At 32.9% G+C, this 21,446-nt stretch overlaps 1 protein-coding gene and 1 pseudogene across 1 annotated transcript in view; one reads left to right on the top strand and one right to left on the bottom strand.

Moving 5' to 3' along the window:
• Window positions 1-21,446, bottom strand: part of LOC120617489 (laminin subunit alpha-2-like) — a 230,348-nt gene that overhangs the window by 124,319 nt on the left and 84,583 nt on the right. The gene's annotated exons all lie outside the window — the stretch shown is intronic.
• On the top strand, window positions 6,337-8,020 carry LOC120617317 (glutathione S-transferase P-like; annotated as a pseudogene).

Below are 21,446 nucleotides of genomic sequence, written 5' to 3'. Positions count from 1 at the left end.
GAAAGTGCAGATACACAGGGAAACTCTATGGAACCAAAAAAGAGACACAGTATGGAATTCAGAAGAACATTGGCACATAAGAATTACACACTGGAACCTATCAAGGTTACCCAGAAGAACAAAACCAAAAGGGTAGGAAATAATTAGAAGAAAATGTTTTCTCAGAAGTCAATGGAAGAGAATCCTCAAACAAACAAGAAGTGTTCAGACATGTTAAATGCCACAAAGAATTCGGGAAAGATAGAGAAACATCTTCACTAAATTCAGAAGGTGATCTTAATGAGAACAGCTTTACAGAGAAATGGAAACTGAATAGATTTTGTTAACAGTTGAGAAGTGAGTGAATATGAGGCAGCAGGTATGAGCATGCATGCAATAAAGAGTAGAGATTATTTTTTGTTTGTTTTATCTTTAAAAAGATAAAAAATTAAGCATGTAGAATGTAGAAAGGAAAGAGCTAGTAGGGTGACATATTAAAAGAATAACTAGGAGAGAAAAAAATGGATGGAATGAGACCCAATTATGGAATATATCAAATTTAGTATCAATCAATGTTGGCATTTGATGCAATTAGTGTTCTCAATATCTAAACTGAAAGTACTGAATAATTTTAAAATTGATGTTACCTTTGAATACAACAGTATTTTGAAGTTACTGATTCTATTTATTTTTGAGTTATTATTCTGCCTCCTGCAAAGAAGTCCTCTTTGAATAGAGTTCAGTAGGTGCTTTCTAGTTATCAAAACCATTTTCTTTCCTTTTTTTATTGACACACAATTAACATATATAAATTTTAAATGTACAATATGATTCAACATCTGTATAAATTGCAAAATGATCACCACGCTAAGTCTAGTTACCATCTGTCCTTACACAAAGTCACAATTTTTTTCTCGTGCTGAGAACGTTCAGATTTACTTTCTTAGCAACTTTCTAATTTGCAATATATTATTATTGATTATAGTCGCCATGTTGCACATTACATTTCCATGACTTATTTTCTTTTATTACTGAAAAGGAAAGTCTACAGCTGTGAGTTATGTTAGGAAAAGCTTGTGAAGTATGATGATTTTATTTGAGCCCTCCTCATGTACCGATCTATTGATTTTTGTTCACATTTATCAAAATCTAAGAACATGCTGACATTGTGTGTCAAAGTACTATTTTTGCTAAACTTTCTGACTAAACGTGATTAAAGTACAATTTCTTAAGCACCAAGAAAATTTTGCAACTGAGAATGAATTTATAACATGCATATCATTGAATGCTTAATTTTAGAGTAAATGAGGGTTTAGAGTGGTGATGAATGCACAATGAGAGATCGTAAATGGAAAGAATTTCTTCTGAATTTCATGAACAAGCAAAAATGGAGAATAAACAAAAATGTGCAACATTATAACATTCACTTTAAGTAAAACAAAATGGAATCTCAGCCTTAAAAACCTCAAAAATGTATGATGTTATCTTAAAGCTTCCTGAAAGATTTTCCTTTTTTTTGGTCTTACGAAGTTTTATTTATATACTAAAAATCAGCAAGCAAAGAAGCAAATATCCTGAACAAACCATCCAACCAACAAGAACAACAGCAAAACTATTTAGACTCTACTCAGTAATTTCTTAAAGGAGAAATTTTTACTAGCATGGTTAATTTTTACTGCTGTTTCCTTTCTCATACTGTTTAAAGCACTGGGGAACTCTCCAATGGATGAAATTTCCTACAACCTTGAAGTTCATAAAGTTGCCTGACATGCCTTATGGCCTATTTTTGGTCATTGGCCTACTTAAAATCACATTCTAGAGGAGTTTTCTGAAAACAGAGGTAGGTAGCATCCCAAATTAGTCTTCTTTTTAAGCCAGTCCTTAAAGAAATAACATACATTTATGTGGAAGAACACAGAAAAGTTTTCTGGCTTTCTTCCTCTTGGCTATTTACTATTCTCTGATTTTTTTTTTTTCATCCTATGCTTATCAGGGCAGGACACACTTTCAATTACAAAAAAACCCAGAGTTTCCTCCTGGGATAACACCTGTTCTTGCCTGAGCTATTCAAAGGCATGCTCAGAACATTCTTTTCCTTCTTTTCTCTCAAACTGCTATTCTTGGTAGGAAACTTGAATGACGTGTGTGTATGTGTGTGTGTGTGTGTGTGTGTGTGTGTTTAGCAAAGGCAAGAAAAATAACAAGAGCTTCTTAGCACTTGAACATTATTATTTCCAAAATCATGTGCATTTTCTGTAAGATTTAAAGAAATAAACTGTTACATAAAGCATTATTTAATTTACCAGCCTATAATCTACTTGAAGTCAATGAATATGTAATTTCAGCATCTGAATAATTTGCCTTTCCAAAATCATTTTAACTTCTGTATAAAGAAAAGTCAACATAATAGAGTAGTCAATTTATAGATGAAATATTTTGGAATAAATGATAAATATTTTGGAAAAAATAAGCTAAATATTCAACATTTTACTTGCTGCATCTGATACTGTAATTTAGCATCCAAGGCTCTATTATAATCAAGTGGATTGTAATTGTATACACAAATACAAATCCCAAAAGGCAAAGCTTCAGAGTTACTAGGGAATTAAATTTGTGGCATTTTTTCCCCCAATGAATCAGTCATGTGAGATAAACGTTATTCATAAGATGTGATTATATTAAGAGACATAATTTGACAAAAGTGATGGACACTTTTCTTGACTTGTGGTCAAGAACAGCTGTGGCCCCAAATACCTGTAGCCACCTCTCCTCAAGGGATAATTATGGAGGTTACCTCTCTCGAGAAATGATATGATCCCAGAGGGAAAAGACATGAACACATTCTAGCACATAATGCTGCCCCAGTAAAACAACTGGCTCTCTATCGAATCACCCTGTTGCCCTGTCCTCACAGTTTTCAATCATCTCAATTAGCTTCTCAATCATCTCAATTAGCTTCAGGTCATTTTAGGACCTCGAAGTGAAATGTTAATAGCAAATGAAAACATGCAGATTTTTTTTAGTAAAGAGAACTTCACATAAAAGAAGAGCCAAGATTAAATAGAAAAAAAAAATCTGGAAGACAAAAGATCATACAAAGAACTGATAACTTTAAAAAAAAAAAAAGGAAAGAAATCTCTAATATTCTTGGAGAGATTCAAAAAGAAAATAGAATAGAGCAATATAAAAAAGAAATATTCCAAATATTTCTAAAATAATGTTTTGATACAACTTTTGGAAGACAGAGTTGAAGATATTGCCTATTAAAAAAAGAAAAAGAAACTAAAATGAGAAGAAAGATGACATAGATCATCCATAAAAGAAGACCAAATTGGTTAATAATGAGCTTCAAGAAGGTGGAATAGAAAAATGAGATAGAATTTATATTTTTTAAAAAAATAGAGAAATTAACCAAACTTTTAACATATCCTGTCAATTCTTCCTTTTAAGACCCCACTCATCGTTTCTGAGTCTTATATTCAAGTTTTCCATCATATTAACTCCCGGACACTTTCAACTTCCTTAGTTACTGCATATGCTTCTTATAACAACATGAAAGATCATCATGTCCTCTTTTAATAAGTCCTTTCCTAAAACACCTCATTTTTGTTTCTTAAAAGAAAATATTTATTTAGTGTGAGACTATTATTTCACAACCAATTCTAACCTGAAATAGTAAAAACATTTTACAATGTCCATTACATCTTCTCTCTTTTACTCTTGTTCCAAGGCAACTAGTTTTGATCAAGAAATACTCTCAATTTATTTTTTATCTGTGCAAAATAGATAGTAAAATCCCTTAAAAATGTTCAAATCACATAATTAAAAGAGATGCCATAAGAAACACAGCTGCTGGTTTCAGGATATTAGGTATTTCTGTGCATATATTTAGATTTACAAGATCTAAAATAAGATAACTACATTTGCTTTATTCATCAATTTTAAGGCAAACAAATTACTTGTTTAAATTAACTCTTTCCAGAAACATAAGTATCATCTGCGTTATGAACCATGGCAGTATGTTACCGGCACATGGCATATGCCTAATAAATGGCAGCTATCAGCATCACCTTTATCATCCTCTGGGATGATGCATCTCAACAATTATGAAAATAGTTTTTAAAAAAGTAATATATTATACATTTGAATAGTAAGATTTTGCTAGACTTTATGTTACCAAGTTCAGTTGTTAGATGCCAGGCATGTTTACACAGGTCTTCTACCTTTCATAATACACGTTTGAGGAGTAGGTGAGTAATCTAGAGATTTATATATGTACTCTCTTGCTGAAATCAATAGTATTCTTATATACAAAATTTTCTAACTGGGAAGCTGTAATAGGAACATTTATTATATAAGAACATAATGACTTACATAGAATGTTTTAACTTAAAATCGAAGTGAATTGAACTCAATGAAAACCAAGATAAATTCAACAGACTCTGAGTTACAAAATATTTAAAATAATTACTCATGTCAAATTTGCTTACAGTTATTATACTCTATAAGATTATTCAAGAAAAAAATTAGTTTTTATTTTAATTCTTTAAGCGGCTATATAAAATATAACAAAACATAATTCTGTTTTGTGATCCATAGAAAGTCTAAATATAGTTGAATTGCTTACTTAGTATATTTTAACATATGTCTAATATACTACTTACACAACTTCTCCAGATTGAGTTACTTATCTCTAGTGAAGAGAAAATAATATATTTTTTATTTCCAGAATTTTTTCTTCTTTTAAAAACATTTTAAAAATTGGTTATATGCCATATACCAACATATTATATATTATATATACCAATATTTTGTTTATATATAATGCATGTATGAACAAATGCATATTTGTATAATTTCAATGTATATCATAAATATCATAATGTGTTCTCATATTATCAATATATGGTCATAAATAAAAACCCACATAACCATTATCTAGGTCAAAAGAGAATATTTCCCATGCCCCAAAATCTACCTTCTCAATTCCTATTTCCACACTCCTCAAAGAACTATTACCCTAACTTCTAACATGATAGTTAAGTTGTATTTATTTTTGAATGTTATATAAATAGAATCATGTAGTATATACTCTTTTATGTCTAATTTATTTTGCTCAACATTATGTTTTAAGATTCATTCATGCTGTCAGGTATAGCAGTTGTGTGTTCATTTTTACTGTTTTATAGTATTCCTTACATGGCCATACCACAAAATATTTATCCATGCTAATACTGATGTTGTTGGTTAGTTCCAGCTTTAGATATTATTAATAGTGCTGCTCTGAGCATTCTTGGGTGTGTGTTTGGTGCATAGGTGCACAAATTTCTCTTGAGTATATGCCTATATGTTGAATTGCAGCATAATAGAGTAGATAAGTAGATAATGCCAAAGAGTTTTCCAAAATGGTTTATAATACATACCTGTTTTTAAGTGTTTTTATATCTAATCTAAATCATAGAGAATTATTTGGCTCTATCTGGTATTCAGATAATGGTCTTGATCTATCGGGCATAATAATTTAAAATAGTATTGTGTTTTATTGTTACCATTGTCACAGATGAAACCTTAAACTGTTCTTCAGCTAGACGAAGGATTCTATGGCATTCAGCATTTAAGCCACAAAGGGCAAAAGAAAATTTTTCTGTCAAATATTGTATGCCATGCAGGTGACAGGACCTGATTCTTCTAAACGAACTAAAAGAAAATCTCATGCTGACTGAAGTATAGATAAAAGTGGTGGTTTTTCTCAGTTGGATGCAACATATATATTGTACATCACGGTTCCTATTGTCTCCAATCCAAATTACCTCTACAGTAAAAAGCTAGAATACAAATGGCAATTTTAAAATGTACATGACTGCAAAAATAAGTAAACCCACGATGCATAAACAACCCTGCAAGTTAAAAAGTTGTAGTTTTATGCATCATTTCCAATTTCTTGTTCAGACTACATATAAAAAAATCCTTTGATTAGGAACAATGAAAAATACTATATGTATTAAAAATAATACCTTCCTTTGATAGTCATATCAACAATAAAAAACATTTAAAATTCTAGAGTATTAGAGTATTAAATATACTAATAAAATTAGAGTTAGCAAGAATATGATCAATAAAAATAATTATAAGGAGAGTGCATTTCATACTATATATTTAAATATTTAATGCTTCTCATGGTGAAATACTATTGATACTATTATATTAATTATTATTTAAAATACAGTTACAATCCATAATACAGATGAACTGCAGGAAAAAAGCAAAGATCTTTTCCTTGGAATTCAAAAGTGAGGTCTCCTTTTCTGATTCTCTTACCTGCTCTCATTTTACACCAGTGCTTCTTAGATTGGACACATGACCTTGAGGATCTTGAGCAAAGACACTGATGATCCTGATCAGTCTAAACTTGTACTACATGTGTCTTTAAGGGTCAGGGGGACTTTGCAGATATGATATAATTAATTAAGATAACTTCTCCTTAACATCCATGTTCTTGGTTTGTACCTCCAAATGAGATCATCTGCACTTTAAAATCTCTATTTGTATTCTTTAGTTAATATGCTTACATTATTACTTATCTATATTGAATTCGATTTCAGCGAATAGTGTTCTTAGTTATTTTAAAAGTGTTAATTGGTTACTTTGAAGCAAATTCCATTTAATTTCCTATTTGAATAGATTCCTGAGTTTTATTTCAAAGCATTAGGCTTGATAATTCCCATGATAAAATATAATACTTAATACACTCAATGCTTGGTTATAGTCTACTGACAATATTGAACACTTATTATTTCATATTCCTTATGTCCTTACCTTTTCATAATTATATTATCATCTCGATTAGTTAGATTTTTTAGTCCTCATTTTAAAGATGGGAGGCTAAGTAATTTTGCCATGGTTGAATATCTAGTAAATGGAAGAGCTGGACACATGTCTGACTCCAGTGAAATATGAAATGAGAATATTTAACCTGCAGATTAGAAATTCAAACCTAAATGGCACTTTTTTTTTTATCATTTCAATATGCTCTTTAAGATACGAAACCACAACGTAGTACACTGTGCACAAAATGAAGGGAACATCTCTTCTGATTTGTACTCAGAAAATATCAGAGATCTTAGGATCATCAATGGGCCATTTGAAGGCAATTCTTATATGAGTTCTCCTGATGTAGCTGAAATCTGGATAACAGAATGATTAAATGCGGTTTCTGGTACTCAATAAGTTATTAGCAAATATTTGTGCATGAATGAATAACTATAAAAGGTAGAACCTAGAACTAATCTGACCAATAAAATAGTATAAGTGCAGAGGAAACAAACCCAGCTCCAGGTTTTGCTTGACTATCCAGGCCAGTGTAAAAAGTACACAGGATTCAGAGCTCTTCTACCGCTACCGTCTTTGTCTATACTGCAACCTTCCCACCCGACACCATCGTCCCTGTTCGAGGGCACCGTGAAGCCATGCACATGCTGCCAGCTGACCAGGGCCAGGGCTGGAAGGAGGACGTGGTGACCAAGGAGACTTGACTGCAGGGTCCTCTCAAGGCCCCCTGTCTGTACGGGCAGCTCCCCAAGTTCCAGGATGAAGACCTCACCCTGTACCAGTCCAACACCATCCTGCGCCACCTGGGCTGCTCTCTCAGGCCGTATGGGAAGGACCAGTGGGAGGAGGCCCTGGTGGATGTGGTGAATGACGGCATGGAGGACTTCCACTTCAAATACGTCACCCTCATCTACACCAACTACGAGGAAGGCAAGGAGGAATATGTGAAGGAGCTATCGGGGCATCTGAAGCCTTTTGAGATCATGCTGTCCCCGAACCAAGGAGGCCAGGCCTTCACCATGGGCAACCAGATCTCCTTTGCTGACTACAAAGTGCTGGACTTGCTACTGAATTACCAGGTCCTGGCCCCTCGCTGCCTGACTCCTTCCCCCTGGCCTATGTGGCTCACCTCAGCGCCTGGCCCAAGCTCAAGGCCCTCCTGGCCTCCCCCGAGCATGTGAACCTGCTCATCAATGGCAACGGGAAACAATGAGAGCTTGTGGCACTCTCAGCAAGAGGCAGGGGCTGCCTGCCAACCAACCCTTTCCCAGAACCAATAAAATTCCCTTGAGAGACAGAAATAAATAAATAAGTTTTTTTAAAAAAATAATAATTACACAGGATTCAAATGTCAGATAGGAAAAGATGGTATATAGATGATATACTCATATTATCTTGCTCTTCAAAGGTACTAGGTACCCCTCTATCCTGCCTTACTTTCCACTGATGGCTTGCATCATACCCTTTTGAGAAACTAGAAGCAATGAGACAGGAACCCCCTCATGTCTGCAATACCAATATATCAACCTACCAGCATCTGTCCCATACATCCCTCTTTCCATTTTGTTGCTAGAGATGTAAGGTACCTTTTTCTATCAAAAACCAAGCTCTCCATATGTGGTCTACAAAATCTGTATCACAGCCTCTCCCACTTTCGCAAGGACTTTCCTCCTGCAATTATCCCCTCTCTTTCATAAATTACCAGTGTCCTTTTCTGTCGGATCATTTACATCAGTTTATAAAACACAACTTTAAAAACAAAACAACCTCATAAATAAATTTCTTAGTTCCTCTCCTCCCTGCCTACTGCCCCATATTTCTTCTCCCCTTCAGAGAAAACTTTATTTAAAATGTTGTCTACTGTTCTCTCCAAATTCCTTCTTAACTTCATCTAATCCTAAACTCATAGAAAGCGTTCTTCCTAGGCATTAATCGCCTCCAATTTCCCAAGTATGTTGGTCATTTCACAGTTCCCACTTGATATGAATCTTCTACAAAATTAGACATTGACCATGCCCTGTTTGTTGACATATTTTCTTTCCTTGAATTTCACAAACTACATTCTCCTGGTTTCTCTCTAACATTAATAGCTATCCCTTAGTGAACTGGTTTATTGTTTCCTATCCCTTTGCTAATAACTAAATGTGGAAGTGCTCCATAGCTCATTAAGGGTATGCGCCTTTTCCTTATATGTTCAATCTTCCTTGATAACATCATTTATTTATCTCAGTCCTATGGCTTCCGACACCATTTACATGCCAAATACTCCCAAACCTTTATTTTCAAAACAAATGTTCCTAAAACACCAGATTTACATATCCAAGTACAAAGTCAACAGCTCTACTTAGAAGTCTAAAAGGTATCTCAAATTTAACATGGATAAGCAGAACTCCTTATTCCCTGGCCTTCCCTCCCTAAAATTCTTATTCTCCTTCCAATCTATTCCATCACGTTCAGTGACACCACCATCTACAAAATTGCTCAAGACCAAAATCTAGGATCTTTTCTTGATTCTTCTCCCCTAATCACCTTAACTAAATTTTCTCCTCTACCTTTATCACCTATGCCCAATTCATCAGTAGGTACTATTGATTGATCTTGCCAAAATATTCCATACAATATGTTTACTTTTTCTCATTTCCATGAACCCCATCTTCTCCAAGCCACCAACACACCTGGGTTTCTACAGCTTCTTAGTTTATCCCCCTACTTCAGATCTTGAATCTCAATAATAAATTCTCTATATAGCATCCAAAGAAATCTTTCTAAAATATAAATCAAAAAGCATACCACATCTCTACCTAAAATCTACTTAGGATAAAATACAAATGTTTCTTCTGGCTTACAAAGCCCTACACATTATGGCCTCTGCCCACCTTTCAGACATTTGTTTCTAGAATAGGGACATTCTATGTCTCTAACACATACCTTCCATGCTTCAGTCACACCAGCATACTTTTGACTCCTACAACATGCTACAGTGGGTTTTTTCATTGCATCTTCCCTGACCATCTTATATCTACCTAGTCATTTGCTATCATATTATTTATTCATAATTTTTCAATAAAATCATACAAAAATCTAAAAGACTAATGACACTTGGCCATATTTCCTTTATCTTTAGAAGTGAATTTCATACCGTAGCCTGATGGCTGTAGATAATACTTCAAGAAGAGACGCGAATTTGTTGGTGTTTGTTTAGAGAATGAAGGGAGGGTGACATTATAGCACTTTCCTATTTAAGGTAAATATTTTATATTTTATCACATATAAATGGTGTATATATCACTAATTCTTAATATATCCTCAAAAATCTATATCCCATAGGCAAAAACATAATTAGCGAGGGCTGTGTACAGCAGGTTTGAAAATAATTTTCTTTTCGTTGTCCTTTAATTCATTTAATAAGGTAAAATACATGAGTAACTGTCAATGAAGCATCTATTTATTCTTTATGAACCATCACCTTGATGAACCAAAACAACAATACAGTATATTGTTGTTCTCCAGTGAACAAGCATTATTTGCATAGTATCTAAGACAAAAACCCATTATCTCTATTGAAACTGCAACAATATTGAGAGACATGTAAAAATGATAACTGGCTATTTCCAGCTAATAGTCAAGAAAAAAGAAGTGTTCTAAAAACAAACAAAAAGTCTTAATATTAGAATAAATGTGCATTTTTTCATGAGTGTCATTTTTATTTCATAAATAATTATAATTTTAGTAGTTTTAATTCCAAACTATGAGTGTGAAGAAACAAATTAAGGGTAATAGCATAGGAGTTTGGGGTTATTTTCAGAGAGAGGTAAACAGTTCTAAATAAATTAATGGTGCATTATGTTATCATTGTATTCAAACAGAACTATAACTATAGTAATGGTGACTGAGTTATAATAATAAATAAATTTATTATCTATATTCCATGTTTAAGAATGCAGGTAAGTACAAAATATAACTAAAAAAATTTTAAATGTTCCTTCTGAGAAATAATCAAAACATATTTCCTAAGGGTTGTGGATGGCCAAGTTTTGAACTACAATATTATCTTTGCTTTGCAGAAAGACAAAGTACAGAATGGAATTGCATGAAATGACTAAAATTAATCCTGGGTATGAAGGAGCAAAAGGGTAAAGAATATAAGCAATAATAGAAGAGCCCAGTGTTGCCTTTGCCCCCTTCTAATAGATTCTCTGTATTCAATATTAAACCTATTATTGTTTTTACAATTTTTGTATGTTAACACATAAAATTTATGAAAAGATAGAATGACAAAAGAGCCCTAGGGAATTTAGAATCCTATCTATTATTTCCATCCTTTTGCCACTTAAACTACCAAAAACTTGTAACAAAACTACCCAAAATCATTTCAAAAAAGAAACCAGATTTGTTGAAAAGCTTTCCTGCCGACCCTGAAGGTCCTGAAGAAAACAGCACTGGGAGAAACAAGTGTTCTCAGAACAGATTTTTAAGAGTAATCTTGGTGAAGATTTTTTCCTTTGCTCAGTCTTGAAGCTGAGAACACTACTGCCACCTTCTATGATTAAAGACTCAGTGATAGATGAGCCGCCTGGGCACAGAGTAAGAGGTGGAGCCTAAGCTAATTAATATCAATGCTTGAAGAGACATAAAGGACAAATCACAGTAATTCCATACATGTGCAAAGGGGATGGGGATGGGCTCAAGGTTTCTAAATAGAAGAACCAGCAGTTCTTATCTCCATTACCAAAAGGGTGGGGAGTTAGTGTTATAAATGATGAGTGACTGCCAGGTTTGCCACCCAAATGATGTATATTGTTAATTTCAGTTACTCTTCAGAAAGTGGTCCTGTATGGCTTAGTAGCTGGCAACTCTAATAGTGAAGGATAAAAAGAAAGAGAAGGAGGGTGATAAGAGAATAGTGAGTGGGTTTGCAAACTAAATTAGTAAGGTGGGCTATTTCCCACGTTGACAAATAGGATTAAGAATAAATCTGTTTCTCATGACCAAAATTGTAATAGGAAAACTGAACACTTGAAAATATATGGGTATGGATGTATATGTATGTACAAGTAAAGGTATAGCTATAGAAAATAAAATATTAAATAAAAAGTCATATAACACTTGCTTTAGCTCTATATCATTTGCCTCCCTGACAGAACCACCATAACATCTAAATTTTTTGAGATTTTACCTAAGGGAAAATACATATTTAGAGAACCAGGAATGATGTATTGTATAAAGTATGAATTGCCATGAAAAATAACAAAGTAAAGGAACTACATTTCTCTCTTCTCTATTCACCCATGAACGTTTCTCCCTAATTTGCCTTAATGTGAAATGTCATAATATACTAGGAAGGGAGAAGTCAATTCCACATTATGACCTTAGAGTCACTTTTTCCTTATTCAAAATAAGAGAAAGTTACATTGAATTTAAATAGATCATGAAAGTTTATAAATCTCTTCTCTCCTGAGGAGAGAATTTTCTAGATTAGTGAAAATTGATTGCCTCAGATCCACTATGTATGTGACCATTTTCCTTATAAATTCTAATTATCAGAGCAGTACCCTCCATTTCACTTGAACCAAAGATGAAAAAAAATTTTAAATATTGTACTCTTCCTATCTTTTCAGACCTGGTAAGGACGCTTTCAATGTTGCTGTATTTCTGAGAGAAAATTATTCTGCCTTCAGTGCATATATGATCATTACTCAGACTCAGAAAATATAAGTTGATCCCAAGATATATTTAGGTTCATTCAGTTTACCACTTAGAATTAACATCTTTGACTATAAAAAGACTTAATTTTTTTAAACAAACCCCCTTCGGCAACAAGTTTAAATCTGATTTATTATTGTTGCCACACTGTTCCTGACAAAGAAACCTGCAATAATCCCTAACAGCTGCTGGCCAACAGGTGCTGCTGAATAACATTGAAACACTGAGCCATAAACTAGAATCAATTTTGTGTCCTTCACTGTTATAATCAGCAAAGCAGAACAACTGGTGCATTTTTAATCTTACCTTTAATATCCTTCAAAAACAGAGGTGGGAACGGGCCCCCACCATATCATCAAGAAAGCGCACTCCCTGTCATGATAATTGTTCTCCAGAATTGTACATTTTATGAGTTACGTATAAAACTTATAGGAAAGATCATCTGAAATCATAACACAGCTGGTAGACAATGAGAATAACATTGTATATATGAAGAACTCACTCTGTGCTTGAGACATCATATTCAAGGGTTTAAATTTTAAGAAGAGCTCATTTGCAATCTATGAACATATATCCAGTCAATTTAAACTATTTCTGTCTTCCAGCCCTGAATCTACATTCATATATATTCCTTCTAACGACTTCCATGTTTTTGAAAATCAACATTTGAGAAGCCACAAAAGGTCAAATATTTAATTAATAACTTTGGGCTTTTGTAAAAAATAATATTTCTTTATGTTTCTGAATATTCAATTTAATGTCTATTTTTTAGCCCAAATTTGGAGATTAAGCACATTATGACTTTTTAAAATAACTATCACCTTAATTAGAAAATAATGTAGAATATTTATCAAAATTTTGAGGTTTTTGAAAAACTAATTACAACACTCAGTTTTTAAAGAATACAAGGCAAAATTACAAAATACTTGGAGGCAAAAAGAGAGAGAATTCCTAATACTTACTTGAGAGATTATGGTCTGGGTGGAAAGATAGTTACCTGATTTCTCCAAGGTGAGTTATGCATTTTAAATACTTTTATATATATCTACTAAATGAGTATTTAAGTAAGAGTTAACATTTATACTCCTCAAATAAACTCAAGGGGAAGGATCACTTTTCATTACCCCCAGGAGTGAGCCCAATGGCACGATGTCTTTCTCAATAGTATTTGATAGAGATACACGTGTATATATAATACGAATGAGGCCATTCTCTTGTAAGAGAGTATTTGTTTTATAGTAGAAATGCTAAAATCAGCTATTTCTATCTAGGTCTTTATGCATACCAAAAGAAAAAATCACAGACCACACTGCAGTAAGCACACTACATCCTGGGTACAATGTGTATTTGTGGTTTCTAAAATATTTTCCAGAAGATTAAGCTAGTTCTACGTGAATCATCTGGAAAATTCCTACAAGTGATTCTATCCAAAAAGTAATCTCTCATCTTGACCAAGTTTCTGACAACACACAGATCTTGACTATATCACTATTTCAGGAATAAAGTTGAAAAAAAATTAAAGGTTAGATATGCTTGAACATAGATTTTTGTCAGCATTCCTTTACTTGTGGAAAGTTGGTTTTTGTTTTCATTTTTTGTTTTTGGCATCAAGATTTCATAAAGAGCCAAATTTAGTAAAACAACTGCTTCAAAAGGTGACACTCACTATAAAGTACTAATGGAGGATATATATATATCTTTGAATTCTGTAAACCTGAGATCAAATACTAGCAAACCTTTTAGTCTCTCTTTGGTTTAATAGAACTAACAATATTTCCACTCTCCCAGGGTTATGATTAAATCGGATAATGTATGTAAATTACCCAACAGTGATAGGACTCCTGTCTCTAGTGTGGTTTTGTACTCTTAATTTTCAGTACCGGAAGGAAATGAACATCTCTTACCTTCACTAATTTTGATTTTTTTTTTTTTTAAGTTTAGCAGCCTGATATTACTTTATATCCAAAGGAGTAATCTTAGAATCAAAAAGATGGACAGCAACACTTACATCAGTGAATTCATGCAGGGTTTCTGCAAGCTTGACACAAAGATTAATACCAGCCTCTGAGGCAGCATCAGTATCCCATCTTGCAGTTAATGACACCATGTGCAGGAACAAAATAAGCATGTTGTCATCGTCTTCCATGATTTTGATCCTGAACTATCCTGTGCTGTATAATCCTTTCAATTATACAGCTACTAAAATACTGCAGGAAGTTTCTAGAGGATGTATTTCATTAGGCTTAAAATTGCCCATAAAATCTGAGAATTTGTGTCAGTGTCACTGCTAGAAAGCCAATAAAGCCCGTATGCCATGGCATGTTGCATGAAACGCCAGCAGCAACTCCGTCATCTGATGAATCAAGTGTACCCTAAAGACAAACTAATCAACACAGACCATTTTACCGACAATACACTTGTGGTCCAGTATTTCAGAAAGGCAATTTAGGTATGCTTGATGTGTTGTAGCTCTTAGGAAAAAATGGCAGCCCAAAATGAAGACAGCTGTCTTTTAACATTTCTGACTTATTCTTCTATCAGAAAAGCTCTAGCCAAAAAAGTTCTTTTCCCTAAATCTCCATTAGTGAATGAAATGTTAGACGAGTAACTCATATGATACTTATAAATACATGGCAACGGTTTGTTTTAATCCCCTTTGAGCCCTCACATTTAACCAAATGACATGGATCAGATGTTTCATTTGCAAAAAATAGTGTATTTTAAATAAATTTTAATGCTACAGAGGGATTACATTTTAAAAACAATTTAATATGGGTATATGAATAGTACCTAGGTTCCCCTATTCACTTAATATTTATTAAGATCCTACTATGTACCAGGCATACAATATATTTGCCAAACACTATATGGTGTTCAGGAAACACACAGATGACAGACGTATAGTCCCTGCTTCCAGGAGCTCACTCCACAGTGAAGGAAACCATAACCGTGGTGTCAAGAGGTGAACAATAATCTCTATGAACTTCTCTAAAACCACCTCAAATAAATATAATCTAAGTAAAACCATATCTACCAATACATCTTAGAGACAAGTCTCCTTGGCCTATGTCCACTGATTGCTTCTTGTAAGCCCCTCTCCATAGCTACTCAGGCTCATGATGGGAAACAGACACTTAAACCTTCAGTGGCAATATCATGTGATAAATGATATAAGTAAAGACCTCTGTAGCCCAGAATGGTGGCTGTTCGTGTATTAGGACGTCAGGGATAATTTCAGGAAATTCTTAAAAGGTGAGAACATATTACCCTTGCAAAAAATGGCAAGTTTAGGAAAAGAAAGGCAAAAGGCACAGCCTCTGAGAAAGTGTTTGCAAGTTCGCTGCATAATAACTACAAAGAGTTCAGCATGACAGGAGTATAGTATGTCATCAAAGATGTAATTAGCCTGATAAGCAGGGATCAGATGATAAAGGGGATGCATGCCTTATTAAAAGTGTCTATGTTGAATGTTATATTGGAGACCATGAGATCGCTAGGAGGCTATGAAGCAAAATTGTTATGTGAATGGGAGGACTGAGGAGAGGGTGGCAAATGACTAGCTAACTTAAGAAGCTGTACAGAAATCAAGAGAATAAACATTTTGATAATGAATAAAGGTGCTGGCTATAGAACTAGAAAGAAGCGATAAATTTTAGAAAGATGTTAGAGGCTATATCCACAGGGCTTGGTGGCTGAGTGGATAGGGACTCTAAAAGAGAGCTCCATGGTGTGCCTTGTGATGTGGACAGATGACCGGGTGGGGCTATTCACCGAGTCAGGAATAGAGAGGAAGAGACGAGAAGTCATGCTGCCTGGCGCCCAACCTCTAAGATCAAGACAAGTTTGTTTAAGTCATGTAAAACAAAATAAAGTTAAGATTATCACTCGTTTCTTCTTTTAAAGAATCTGTTGACACAACAGTAAAAAGATACTAAATTCTATCTAAAAACACCTTAATATTTCACATTAAAATTCTACAAAAGTGTTACTCAGAGAACAATGATCATTTTCTATATATGGCAATAACCACAAATGAAATGTTTCTGGGTCTCAATATTAGATCACATTTGAAAGACTTTACAAGTTGATTTTTATCCAGCCTGTGATATTTGCTGCCATCATTATTGATTTCATTATAGATTGACTTAATACTGATCTAATCTTATAATAAATGCCTAAGAGTAGGCTCTAATTAGAATCACTGATAGACAATTTTCAGTCTTAGAATTCTTATTTTTTACCAAAAACGAAGGAAAATTATATACTTATATATCTTTTCTTTGAAAATATAATAAATCTCAAACTGATATTTCTAAATAAGAAAGTTAAAAATAGGGATCACTTAAAAATATTATCTAACAAAAAAATAATAATAATGGTGTGCATGTGTGTGTGTGTGTGTGTGTATGTGTGTGTGTGTATAAAATCTGAGAGAGAGATCGAAAGGAGAGGAGAGAAAGAGACAGAGATACAGAAATTATATTATTTCCTTTGAGTTGAGATAACTTTAGATCAATTTATAGAGCTTAAAAATAATTAGAAAAATTTTCCAGAATGAAAATATTGTAACTTATTCCCTCAACAATGATTTATTAGTCTCTATGTATTTAGTATAGGAGCTGGAGTTTAATTAAAATTATACATACACTATGAAATTATTGGAAATATTTGAAAGTAATGAGAAGTCAAAAAGTTATTAATATTCATTGATTTGGTAAAATACTAATATAAAATGCTAAAAAAATAAACAAGTGTTTTTATATAATATTATTATATATAGCACGAAAACAACGTTGGTAAATCACTTTTTTAATTTCAAGGATGGTATTAGAGTGGTCTAAAAATGCAGCAATGATGATCCACCCCTCCTTCTATGAAACAAAATGAGCAAGATGTATATATTTTAAAAAATTAATGAAAAAGGAAGGAAAGATGGAAAGAGGGGGAAAAAAAGGAGGGAGAGAAAAGAAGAGGGAAGATATAAAATAACTGCCTTATGCAAATTTAACCTCAGTGGCCAACATAAACACTTGAGAATAAACTCTAGAAAAGAAATTTTAGCATTTTTACATAAAAAAGACAGTAAAATCATAACCTATTAAAGCGTTTACTCAAAATAAAACACATTAGATTAAGTGGACTTTTATTTTGAGTACATTTTTTCTTTCCAAAACCCAGCAGAAGTTTTATAAAATTTTGAACGTCAGTGAAGAATCTGATCATTTCATGAGATTTTACTTGAAAATTTCTATCACATAAATTGAAACCAGGATGAAATAGTGTCAACAAGCGACTAACTATAAATATGTCCTGAAATGTGTTCCATGGGTAATGTGTTAAAAGCAATTAATAGAATATTATAAAGCATCAATAAGATTTAACAGTTTTTATAATTTAGCAATAATTAGAAAGTGTCAGAAGAAGAGCATATACTATAATAGCATATAACAAAAAGAATTAGGAATAAGGACAGAAAATAAGAAAAATACATTTTTCTTAATTTTCAAATTAAAATCAAAGTAAGAAAAACACAAAATTGAGTTTATAATTTAGTCAATTGATTTGTCAACCTGTATTTACTAAAAAGACAATATTTAAGCCTTGATGATTCGACAGTGTGCAAAACAATTATTGTCCTCAAAGAATTACATTTTTGCTAAATTGCCCAGAAATAAATATGAGTAAAAGTCAGTAAACATTGAGACACGATTTTATTTGAAGAAAAATGACCACCATCATCATACTTCTGATTTGGAAACTTACTTTTCTAAAAACCTTTCAAGACCTAATGGTAGGTTACCTGTTGACCTGCTCCTCTTTGCTGCTACTACTAAATCAGTTCTCTCTTTGCCTCCCAAAAAATCTCATTTTAGTTGAAGCTTCTTTCATCAGGCTATGCCACCTTAGCCCTAAATCTAGATAGTTAACATAACAGTACTATTCACCAGAGTACTACTAGCAACAGCTTAAAACTCAAAGGACTTGGCAGTGCTTTATATCCCTCTAGAGGAACCTGTTCTGTAATCAATATATTCTGATAAACCTCACCAACTCTTGCTAATACATCCTATATACCGTCATCTTCAGCAAACCCTAAAAAGGAATTATAGTAAGCAAAAATATGAAACATAAAAATGTTAGGTCAAGGTGTAACCTATGAGTTGGGAAGAAATGGGCTACATTTTCTAGCATAGAACACTAAACGAAAATTCTTGTGAAACTGAGAATCGAAGGAAGATTTAGGTTTAAGCCTAAACCTACATCCCTCATTACTTTCATAAAAACACTTTCTAGACATTAATTAAAGACATAGTTTCTGGTATACCATCTTCCTTCCTACCTGACATTGTGTAACTGCAAAATCTGCACATGTGACTTACCCAGTGTCCAGGTCCTTGATTTCCTCATTGACCTCTTTTACTCCTCTCCATTGCAGGTACCCAGGCTCATGGCTCCTCCGTAGACCTGGCATTCACCACGCCACCTCATCCTTTCAACTGACTCACTCTTGTACTCCACTATAAGTCATAGTCCTTTCTCTTACCCATCACCTCCTCCCTGACATCATTTCCTCATCCCTTGCTTAAGGGTCCCATGATCTATCATTAAAATCACTGCATTACAAACCTCTTCAACTCCTTTTCTCTTCGAAGAAAGCTGTTCTCTTCATTTACTTAAAACGCAGTGGAAAATCTGAATTCGTTATCACAAATATGAACTCTTGAATACCCAACTCATGTCTACAGGTTCCAACCTTGACTCATATTATTCTTCCCTTACTTTACTCTAGCCACACTGGCCATTTCTTGAACTCACCAAGTCCTTTCTTGCCATGATGCCTATCTACTTTTTCATCACTCTGCCTGATGAGCTTATCTCTCCAGCTCTTGAAATGCCAGCCTCTTTCTCATCCTTTTTGTCTCAGTTGCAATATCACCTCCACACACAGCCTTCTCTGACCATTTCATCTGAAAATGACCTGACACAATTATTTTCTATTGCATTGGCTTGTTTATTTCCTGCACAGCACTTACCATGTATATAATTATATTAATTACTTTACTGGCTGTCTCTTATGTTAAATTAATAAGCTCCACAGGGCAAAGGCCTTATCTGTTTTGTTCACTTATATATTATTAAGAAGAATAAATTCATATACAAACTAACGGAATAAGTAAATGGGAAGTAAGTAGAGAGTAAGGTTTGACTATGTACCTGTCAAAAATCCAAAAAATAGTAAAGAAAAAGATCAATATTTAGCCATCTAGACCAAAAAAAAAAACCAGTATATATCAAGTATACTAATTATACTGTTTATATAATATTAGAAAAATTGGTCAAATGAGTTGTCTGATAGCATAAAGTAAGAAAAATAATATTCATATTCAACTTTTAAAAACTAAATTAATTAGAAGTACAAATTGCCAGTTATAAAAATAATCACAGGGTTGTAAAGTACAGCATAGGAAATATAGTCAATAATGTTGAAAAAACTATGTATGGTGTCATAGTTATCAGTGTGATCATTTCATAAGTTTTATAACTATCTAATCACTATGTTGTACACTTGAAACTATAGAGTATTGTATATCAACTGTAATTGAAAACTTTTTTAAATTAAACTTTAAAAAACTAAATTCATAGTAGCGTGAAAGATATAGGTAGAACCCAGAACTCATCTATAGGAGAATCAGACTTTAATTATTAAATAACAAAAATATGCTAAATAATATTTGCAATAAATTATGAGAGTCACAGATTATTAAGTAATTGAATGTATCACTGAAGAGTCACATTCATGAATTCATGAATCACATGAATCTCAGGAATCATGAGATTTCTCTTCAAAATATTTGTTTCTTATCAATACCTTTTCATCCTACAAAAAACTTTAACTATGCAGGTATATAGGATATTATGCTAAATATAATAGAATTATATTAAATTTGTCATCTGACATATACTATTTATAGGAATTTTCACCCCCAAAATAATTTCTATTGACTATGTGATAAATTTTTATGTAGTCTTAATTTTTCTCTGCTCAAAAAACTATGCTCCTGAGGATATTTTTTAATTATCTCTAAATTTCTACAGGGTAGAAGATTGTATTCAATATATGATCAGGATTCCTATGTTATCTTTAAAAAATAATCTTGGTAAAAAATACAGTAGAACTTACATTTAATCTTCAGTTATAAAGATGAAACTACATAGGTTCAATCAAATGGGAATACTATAAACAAATAAACAAAAAGCATTCAACTAAATATTGATCCAACCTACCATAAGGAACTCAAAGTATATCAAACTCTAAATGTATCAGATTCTTTCCTTTTAGTCTTCCTTCAACAGGGAGATTATAAACTTCAGCTTTCTGTCAAATGGTTTCATAATCTTGGTATGATTACATTAAATACCTATTTACAAATTTAAACCATTCAGCTAGTTGGAAACAGGTAATAAAGTAAAATAAACTCTAAATCCTCACAGTCCTCCTTGAAATAAAAGTCCATGGTATTTCTTCTCTTTTCACTTGCCCTTCTCACAATATTACAGGTGTGTCATCATTCCATAAAGATTTCTAATTCATCCTTTTGATTTGGACCATCAATTTTCAGCAGTGTCAGGCATCACGATCTATTATGCATCATTCTTTAAAGCTCTTTTGTTATACATATCTAATTTTCTGGTTTGTGGTATTGCCATAACATTAACTCTTAAAATTTGATTCACAAAACCACTCAAGTTCTCAAGTATAATATTCCCACTTGAAATTATGTTACCAATTTTTTAAATATCATAGAATATTGTTCAAAAAGCCCAAGTTGATTAGTCTTTAATTCAAATATCCACAGTTTGAACCTTTAATATCTCACTGGATTTAAGTGTCCTATTAATTTTTCTTCTGCATCTGTTATAGTAATTAAATGAAA

Source organism: Pteropus medius, unplaced genomic scaffold (genome assembly GCF_902729225.1).
Source record: "Pteropus medius unplaced genomic scaffold, Ma_sr-lr_union100, whole genome shotgun sequence".
Lineage (NCBI taxonomy): Eukaryota > Metazoa > Chordata > Mammalia > Chiroptera > Pteropodidae > Pteropus > Pteropus medius.
Note: the sequence above shows the minus strand (reverse complement) of the source record. Positions and strands in the feature narration are given on the sequence as shown.